Source organism: Argiope bruennichi, chromosome 1, assembly GCF_947563725.1.
Source record: "Argiope bruennichi chromosome 1, qqArgBrue1.1, whole genome shotgun sequence".
Lineage (NCBI taxonomy): Eukaryota > Metazoa > Arthropoda > Arachnida > Araneae > Araneidae > Argiope > Argiope bruennichi.
The window spans coordinates 135,475,981-135,487,091 of NC_079151.1; positions in this window are offsets into that span (position 1 = coordinate 135,475,981).

Below are 11,111 nucleotides of genomic sequence, written 5' to 3' on the forward strand. Positions count from 1 at the left end.
ATACTTTCACATGCATGTAAACACGATAACTTAAAAATGCAGTCACTTATAGTCTGTGTATTTTCTGTAAGCGGCTCAAGGTCACATTTTCTACCTCGTAATTGGTTGTCTGGTACTAGTAACGTGGTAGAAAATGTGACCCTGAACCGCCTACAGAAAATATACAGACTATAACTAAACAAAATTTGGTATGAGGTCTATTGAGTACAATTGTAGTTTTATATCAATTTTCCGTTGTAATCGATCGAAACAAATGCGTGCAAACTACATAATCGATTTTTTGGTTATTGGTGCATTAATTGCATACCAGGAATAAATCTTTGAAAAAAATTCCCAAAGATTACATACTAGATTCAGTAAAAATGTTATATCAAAGCCAGATATCGATATTGTTTACCATTTTTATGCAAGGCATTTATGGATTGATTTACAACATTTTTATAATGGTAATTCCCTATGTATACTATAATGAATTCGTGAACTCCAAGCCAAGAAGTCGCATTATTTATATATATACAGGTACTATCTTTCTCTTTTTGTTTATTTCTGTTGTGTTGTGACTTATGGCACTTTACAAGCCCGCTATCAAGCGATTTAAGCCGAGTGAGCATCTCTTGTTTTTTCAGTAGCGCCATGTAGAGCCAAGAGTACGACTTGGCTATTTCATGTGTCAATTGCATGCTATTTCATCGTTTGTACAACCACTTTGTACAGGAATGAGGCGGGGCATATTCACAGCCCTCACAGATAGAACAAAGAAGAGCAACCAAGTCCGCGCCGGGACTCGAACCCGTGAAGCCCAGATCACGGGGACGACACGTCTTTTTGTTTATTAATTACATAAGTAAATTATTTAAAAAATATTAAGTCAACTTATATGTGTACTAAACAGAATAATACTTGCAGGGTTTTTGAGAAGGAGGTATGAATGGGTATTAAATTGTTGATTAGTTACATGCTTAAACCTTATTTACATAACATGGTACATTTTTTATATGTTAATTATACTTTGAATTTTTTAATTTTTATATTATTTTAATACAATTTAATTTCCTTACAAGTTGGGAAACTGTTGTTGATTGCATTCAATTGTAATCAAATGTAACATAAAGTAGGATCAAATAATGCACAGAAATATTTTCTCCGTTACTCAGGAGAAAATTTTGGATTTGGAAGTGATTCTAGTTTCAGCTGCTTCAGAAATCAATTCATTTTTCTTAACTCATTGCACGTCGGTTTAGTCATCTGCCCATTTGTATCAATGCATTTAAGATTATTAAGTCTGCTAATCGATTAGCCACCTTTGGTGACTAACTTGTACGAAACAGATATCTGTTATTATCCATTTCAATTAAATCCTTGAAGCAAAAGTTAATATTCTTGGTACTTAAATAAAAAAAAATGTATTTAAAACTATGATAGGCATTTGAACAATGTTGTTTTTCTGTTCTGCTTATCCAGTACATGAATCCTCTTAAGCAAGTAGAATAACGTCACATTTGAAAGTAAATGTAACAATACATCTGAATACACACAAAATCATGAAATTTCATAATGCAGAACCAAGTAACTTTTCTTTCTTATTTCAATATAAAAGAAGCAGTTCCAAAATTATAATTTTATGGAGCATTTTATTTGCATTTTTGAGAGTGCCTAACGATTATTAGTACTAACGAATATGCTAATAAGAAAATTAAAGAATAACCTGTATGATATTTCAGCATATCAAATATATTATCAACTCCATTATGGAAAATTTTCTAATAGATTCTACAATAATATAGGAGATGGTTATTTGAGGGAAAGAAAAAAATAAAATTGAAATTTCGAAAGAGTATGAAAAATAAACATAATTCATTTATAACATTGCCCATTAGTTTCAAATATGAAAGAAAAATTTGTGAGAAATTATTATCAGAAAAAATGAAAATGGTTTAACTTCCATTGGAATAGCGAACAATATTGGTGGAAACATTGCGAAAAAGGAATTTAAAAAATATTTAAATTTGGAGGATATCAATGGAAACTAAATTATATTGTTGAATAGATACTGTTTTTCCTTTTACCGGGCATCACACAATTTGCTACCATTACATTCTAGAATATTAATGCAAAGAAATTCAAGCCTTTAGCTTACTTTTAACTAAAAAAAAACTGTAATCGAATTTTAAGTATTATTGCACCTTTTTTCTTTGACAAGGAACATAATAACATGATTTTTCGGTTTTATTTTTTTTTGCAATCATAGTATTTAATTATATTGAAATTCATAAAAAAAGTATTTTTCTCTATTTCTTAATATAATTGAAACAATTTTAAGACATCACGCATATTGTACACTGGTCGTCCTTGGGCAGTCAATTGATTCGTCGGCGATAATTGTTACCTATAATTACAGTTAAATCATTTAGATATAGTTTCAAATCCATAACACCGTGAAATTGTCAGACATTAAACAGGCAATACTTTAATTGCCTCGCATATGCACATGAAGCGTTCTAATGGAGACCAGCCGCATCACATATTGGCTTTATTAAAAATCTAAATGCACATTTCAATTATTTTAAGAAATTCACGATAGTGTAAACATTATTTTTTATTTTCATTGTAAGTTACAAAAATATAAAAAAAAAACCTTCTTTTTTAGCTTTCAACAGTGGAGAAAAGCACATGATTAATTATTTGATAAAGCAGTGAAAACAATTTGAAATTCCGAGCAGCAGTATTATCTACTGATGAAATTAAAGCAAAAATAAATAAATAAAAATTGTCGAAATTCGACAAAAATTCGCACAATATTAAATCTGTGTTACTAAACGACAACTTTTTTTAAAATTCTGAAACAAAGTAAAGTTTTTTTATTATTATTATTTTATTTTTTGCGAAATTATTCCTAGTCATCGAGGATATAAACATCAAAACGCAAAATCGAAAAACATCAAGACGCAGCTTAATTTTGAACAATTAGACATAATTCTAAATACAATTTCAAAACTTTCTCACCAAGGTACATATTTCCAGCTTCCAAGGTTTGGCTATAGGTCAAACGGACAGACCTTAAGATTACCAATACACATACAAACTCACAGACATGTATAAATCTTTATTAGTGGTATAGATTTATTCAGATTAAAATATTAGTAAGCGTTGATTCTGAATAGGCTTTTATTAACAGTTATGAATGTTATATAAAAAGTAGCTATTACTATGATTTGTAATATGATAGCAGAAACAAAATAATAATAATAATAATGAAGAAATAAAATTCAGTTTTATGCTTCAAAAATTATCTGGTAAACTACCCACGCTTTTCTTCTGAGGATGAAAGTATTTTCTTAGAAGAACTTGTTACAAATCCTACCTATAATTCATCTCAAGCCCCTTTGTAATACACCTTAGGAGAGTGTTATTTTAACATTTACTCGGGGTGATAGTATATTCTTTGAACAAAAACTTCTATTATGAGACGCTTGCCTTGTCCGGAGATTTAAGTGATGAAATATTTCTAAAGTATGGCATGCATCCATCAAAAAAGGATCAATCTGTCACTTTGCCGTCATTAAAAATGCATTAAAACTTTAAAGGATCGATGTGGAGAATTTAAGAGTGCAGTATGTGTACATAGGAGGGCATTCACTGATGGCATTTGATGATACAAAAAGAAGGATTATTGAAAGAAATGGTAATAGCAAAACAAATGAAATTGACAACGGGTTTTTTTTTTCACTGACTCAAAAAATTATTAGAAAGTGCATTCAGATATTTGCTGGAGTAACGTTTTTTTAACGTTTTAATATCCAATAATGTTGTGTTATAAATCAAGAATAGTTATTACACATTTCTTATTCTATTGCTAAAAGTAAAACATTCTCTCTCTGTCTCTCTCTCTCTCTCTCTCTCTCTCTCTATATATATATATATATATATATATATATATATATATATATATATATATATATATATATATATATATATATATATATATATATATATATATATATATATAATATAAATATAAATATATATATATATATATATATATATATATATATATATATATATATATATATATATATATATATATATATATATATATATATATATATATATATATATATATATATATATATATATATATATATATAGTTCAATCACCTGGAAAACCGTTTTACGATCAGCTCTATCGGATGACGAATCAGTGATCCTAGAGCTTGGCGACAAACTTTTTGGCTACTTGGAGACGAATTTGACTACAAAATAGATAATACTGGAATCTTCCAGAATTTTGGCGATAGTGCTAATATTTAACGAGATATGCTTGACTTTTCGAGAACATTCTTTGCCGTGCCTCGAGAACTGTAAAAGGTAGTGGGACCGAGCTAGAGGTAGTGTTTAAAGTTCAACTCTGGTTAGTAATTGAAAGAGCTCTCTCCTTGAGTGCTTCGAGTGGCTTATCATTGATGTGCTGTGTTGTTCTGTTTACATATTATTGTTTGCGAGAAGTGCTATTGTGTATTGCTTGTGAGTGCATGAGCTGTGAATTTGTTGTCTGCGCATTCGTGACTTCGTGTTTAATAAAAGTCGTCGTTCATTATCGACGCCTGCTGATTATTTTCACACCATACACCCACTACAAGAGAAACCTGTGACTTTAAGTACTTAGTGGAATTAAAGTTCCATAACATTTGGTGTCAGGATTAGGGCAGTGGTTAATAGTGCTGACGAGATCCCAAGCAAAAATGACGGAAAATGTCGATGTGAACGACGAATTAGATGAATTAAAGAAAATGTGGGAAGATATTCCAACTGGACGGGAGGAAGTGTAAGAAATGATGGCATTGAATTAGTGAAAGACCTAGTTTTTAGTCGTACAGTCGTCTAGTAGACAGTTGTATATATGTTTCTATATCTGTATGTGTATCTATATCTGTATATGTATTTGTATCTATGTATTTGTAAAATAATTATGAACCTGCCATCCCCAAAAACATTCCACCCTCAATCATTGGTGCCATTTCAACAATTTCTATTGCTTATGAAAGCGCGTGATTTTTATATATGATGCCAATGTTTGCCTGCCCATCATCAACATTATCTGTTACAACACTGCATTTTATAATTTGCTCCAATACTATCGTTTGCTTGGCGCAGAGTCGTCAAATATGGCTGTCGTGCCAATACGCCATAAACATACAAACTACCATCAGCATCTTATTATAAAAATCTGAAATATTACATCACTGTGCATTGTTTATGGGACAAAAAAGCAAAACAAAATCCTCGAACGCCAGAAATTAAATCAAATTAGGTAATTTGCTTTAATATAAAATATTATCCCGTCCAGTTTGTTGTATCGAGTCTCGAACCCGAAACCTTACCACCAGGCCACCGCGGCCCCTTAGCATAATTTATAAATTAAATTTTAAGCTTTTATTAAAAAAAGCTTTAATTTGATGCAAAAATCGATTTTGTGCTGCAATATTTTCTGTTTATAGCGGCAAAACACCGAAATTACGCTTAATTTTTAATTAAAATTTTAAAAAAATCGCTCCACGGTGCACATTTTCGACCTCCATGGTATATATTTGCCAAATTTAATAACTCTATGTCATACGATTCGGACTGTAGAGCGCCAACACACACACACATACATTGAGCTTTATTTATAAGTATAGATTATCACATCGGGCTTTGCCAAGGATTCCCGGCCACTTCGCGAAATGGCCAGCCAAAGTAGAAAATACAATATTAATTGCAAGCATTTCGGACTTTGGCCAAACCTCTTGGCCAGTTCGCGAATTGGCTAGCCAATTCGCGAACTGGCCGTACTTCGGGCTTTGGCCGTAACATATATAAATATATATAATTAAACTATAATGAATTATTTTCTCATTTTAATTAATTTGTTTCTCGGTGTTACTAAATCTTATTTAATATCGGGCTCTAAATCTACAGCTACAGTATTTTTATGAAAAGAACAATTTTTATTTTTATCTTTGTTTATAAATTATTATTGTTTGCCAACGGATTCTAAAACCCTCCGAGCTTTTGGGTATGCTTTAGGATGGGTTTTATTCATCATAATAGAGGTGAGAGAAATGATGAAAGGAAGAGAAGTTTACGTTTAACAATAAAATAAACTTGGATTACTCGCAAACTAAATTAAAATAAAATAATAAGGTCGGAAACGATACGATATTCATATACAGGAGAAAAAAATTGAATGAAAGAGTATTTAACAGAGCGGAAATCAAGGTCAAAGAATGACGAAGAATTCTGGAATTGCACTCATCCATCTGTGCCTCACCCCTTAGTGAGATAGAATCGTCGAAAAGTGGTCGTCTCAGGTTACTGAAACGAACAATACATTTACCCTATTTAGAATCAACTTCATCTTAGTATCTTTTTCGAATTCTATCGTCTTTTTAACGCATGCTGCCATACTGCACATTTCAAATATAATAATAATATAATAATGTAAAATTTTTGCTGATGAACGCGAGTATATTCGCATCATAGACAAAAGCAAATGTGCTTTCGAAAACACAATAGAATGTGAACATAATTAAATATTAATTGGCAGTTATATTATTAATTATTTTTGTTAGATTCTTATCAGCACTCTTTACAAAAAAAAAAAAAAAAAAAAACATATTTTTCTGAACAGAATAACGTAATCTTTTATTTAATCAAATAACTATCTCTGCTTCTTTCATGAAATTAATTAGATTAAATGAAATGAATTATTAAAATGCAGGAAAAATGAGTTTCTTGTTTTGAAATCGGTTCATTCGACAAAGAAAAAAATGAGGTATATGCCAATAAATAAGTAAACTATAGTATTATAATTGTTATTATTTTTTATATTATTTATGACTATTTTTGTTATAATTTTTATTGGATATTTTCATTTATTACTTAATTAAACTTGAAAGCAGACAATGGTTGATTTAATAATTTTATTGAGCATTATATTCACAACGATTTTGTTCTTGAAATGCATATATCGCTATTTTTTTTTTTTTTTTTACTTACAGAATTTGAGTTTTTTTTTGGCAAAACAAATAAAAATAATATTTAAAAAGTCTAAATGAAAAGTGAGACAAAATCTATTATTAGTTTACATGAGTACTTCGGTGCATATTATAAATAATATTAATATATTTCAACTGTTTTTTTTAAAATTTAGATTTTATTTCATCTTTTTCATCTAAAATAGATGAAATATAATTTTTAAATGTTTAATAAGATATCTAAATGCGATAACTCTGCAACAACTCTTTTTATTTGCATAAGAGTTTCTAATAAAGGGCGAATATACAACGGTTTTAATTTAAAAAAAAGGGAAAAAAAACGTTACTTTTTTCATATTCTCCTACAAAATAATAACGTGTGTTGTCATATATCATCCATAAATAGAATTAAAGATATTATAATTGAAAAGAGAGAGAATTATATCACGTATAGTTGACTTAGTTGTACCAATCAAATAAAAACATATTATTCTATGAGAAATAAAATAGTCTTAAAAACCGATAATTATTAATAATAAATTACAAAGATTTTCAAATTTCCAAAAATCTTTAATGGAAAAAAAAAAGGAAACAAAAAAAAAAAACCTCAATTGCAAATGTTACGCAGAGATTATTAATCTTTATAAGATGATATTGATATTTTCATATCTCAGCCAGGAACTTTTCGGATGCCACATTTTTCTTCCTTTTAGATTCTATAATTTCGAAATACTGACGAGTATTAGAGATTGTTGAATAAATTGCGCATAAAAATGTTATGACAAAATTTGGAGCCCTTAGTATTGTCTGCAATTTCCACTGCCTGCAGAGAAGTCGTGATAATATCATTCTTCCATTCTATCTTTCATGTCGAAATAACCGGCAACAAGTGCTGCCAGAGAAGCGGTAGTTTCTGATACCCATGCGGTCTTTCAATTGTAACTATGTAAACAATATGACATCTATAATTTAAATCAATCATAAAGCAATTAAATCATTGGCCCGTCAAGTCCAACTACTTGTCCATTAAGTCACGCATATCATTAAAATTTTTGAAATATGATGAAAAAAAAAAGAATCAATGTGATTAACCCTTAACTGGGGAGATGCGGTCTGTCAGACCGCTGACGATGGACTTTCGGTCACCCCTATGCTATTTTTAGCTGAATCGAATGGATTGACCCTGTTGCTTCCTGTTTCGTGAGTTTTTACGTGAATTTTTCAACCGGTTTCAGCGGAGGATTTTTGAAATAATTCAGCTTCATTTCTTTGAACGACGTTTATAAGACCGCACCTCCCTTTTAGTGTTCCAGTATTAAACAAGGCTTAGTTGATGACTCTTAAAATTTTTGCTCGAAACATCATTCGACCTACTGAACGTCATTATGAAGCAGAGCTCCAGAGACTTTTAAATGAAGCAGAAAGTGATTTTAGTGATGAGGATAATTGTACAGAAGAGTTTTTCGATGAAAGTTCGCATTGGGCTGATTCTAATATATATGTTCAAATATAATTAATTTTTCTAGTAATAATGCATTTTGAAAAATTTCTAAAATATATTAATATACCAAGAGAAATACTTACATAATTTATAGGCTGATTTTTATAATAGTACTTAGTGTATGTTTAAAATTCTCTCGAAAATCGATGCTGCCGATAAAAAAAACGGATAAATTTACCCATTGTCATTTTTTTTTCATATAATTGTTGAATTTTCCATTATATTGATTTCTATATACCTTTGTATACAAGAAAAATAAATATAATTTAAAAATTAATAAGTAATATCTTTTCAAGAATATTGTTTGTTGTAACATGTAATTTGAGAAGAAAATGTAGGTTCAAACGCTATTACTTTTTTTCACTGATAATATATTTAGAAAAATTTCTAAGACATTAATATATATCAAGAAAAATATCTACAGAATAAATTGGGAGATTTTCATACTAATACTTTCATTAAAATTTAAATTTGATAGTAAATGAAATGCGGTGTCTTAGATCGTACCTCCCCAGTTAAGTCCTGAATTTTCACCTCTTCAATTAAGGGTAAATAGGTTGTGTAGACATAAATTTTACAATCATTTTTTTTAATATCTTTCCTTCAATAGGAGTTTTATCCTCATTTGATGACACCGCCCTTCTAGAGTAAAATCTGTGTAAGGAAAGCTTTTAAAATAATTGCTCAAATTCTTTATGATACTAGCACTAATTGTGGATATATTAGGTAAATAAACATTTTTATTTATGAATTAGGTAATTTGAAATAAAATATTAAAAATACAGTTTATGACATATTTATTACGAAATTTCTAAATTATATCTTTCATATATCAATAATTAAGAATGGAAACCGTTGCAATTTAGTACAAAATATCATTTAAGAATAAGAACTATCTAACTAAAATGCTAATAATATGTTTTCACGATTAAATTTAAATTGATAAATATCAAACAGAAAGTAAAAAAAAAAAAAAAATAAGAATAACTCTTTATTTGGCATGAAATCTTTCGAAACATGTAGGGAGTGTTTTTTATCTAACACACAATGACAGATTGCATGCGTTACGCAATGTTCCGTGTTTTATGCACATTTCATTTCTGAAACTGCACAAAGCACATCTTCGATATCTTTTCGGTGTTCTTCATTCATAATTTTCGAATGCAGAATACAATAATAATAATTGCGAAAAAATTCATAAATAATTAATGAAAATTAATTACTCTATCTTAATTAATCTTAATCTTAAATGAATTAATCTACGTTTATAATGCCGGAAAATATTCCGGCTATATAAACGTAGAAATTCACAGGAAAAAATCGCAAAAATGTAAGCAGGGCATGAGCGTTAAAAATAAGAAACCGTCTGGAACGAAAGGCAAATGTGAAATGCTCTCTGGTTTCAAATAAAGGTGGTCTTTCTCCGAAGACATGTGAAGACATAAACAAACCCCTTCCCACCGAACAGAGAATCTGCATCGCATTCTCTGAAAATTATTAAGTTATAGCTTACCCACGGACGGCAAAACAAGAGATAGGCGAACGGAGAAACAGATGTTCTAGATGAGCGGTGACCCCAAATGAGACTAGCCAGAAATAAATAACTTTTTTTCATTCTTGAATGAATTAGAAGCGTCAAAAGAATTATGATTTAAAACCGCATGGATATTGTAAGAAAGCGATTGATTGATTTTGATAAATTTCAATTCTTAAGAACTCAAAAAAATTCTCACTCTTCAGCCAAAAAATCAAGGCATTTTTAACATAAAATTAATACAGAAAATCAATGTGAGGGCGCTGCGGATGATTAGAACCAGAAAACGAACTGAAGGGAAGACTGTGGAGAAGTAGTACGGCGGGAGAGACGGTGCCGAGAGAGAAAAAAAGATGGATTTTCGGAGCTCTATGAGATTCACGTACTAAATTTTGTAAGAGTGTTCTTGTATGTTATGTTTCGTCCTACGTCAATTAAATGTTGTAGAAAAATTTAAATATGGTGTCATACCAATTATTTTCGTTTACATTTACTTACTAAAAGGGCAGTCTTTGCCTTATTAATTTTTCTGATGAGAAATAAAAATTAAAAAAGCTCGGAAGCGCCGACAATCAACATGAGATTGCTCGGGTTGCCATCTATTTTTTAGAAAAGAGACCAATTGCACTTTTCTAACATTTTTTTTTTTTTTTTTTGAGTTTTAAAACCAATAGTTTTTTTTTCAGAAATTTTTAAAATTGGGGTTCTCTTTTGCGACCAACGTCCCTGAAAGGGTTAATCTCATTGTTGCTCCTTATGAATGCTCAAGACTTCTAAACATGTCATCTGTTGTCTCCGGCTCTCAATTGTTCTCTAATTTCGAGAGTCACTTCTAAAGAACTACTTCACTTTGCATTCTTCATAGTTTAAAAGATGGTAGAGTTTGCCACCGACAATTTAATTTAATAAACAAACGTTTCTATTTCATGTAGAAATCGATGATTCCCAGATGCACGATCCAACAATGGCCAAAAATTGCAAAACGTCTTTGTTTTATATCATATGTGACACCATCATGAATAATCAATTGTCGCCTGCACTCAACCAATCTCCGTTTATGAGA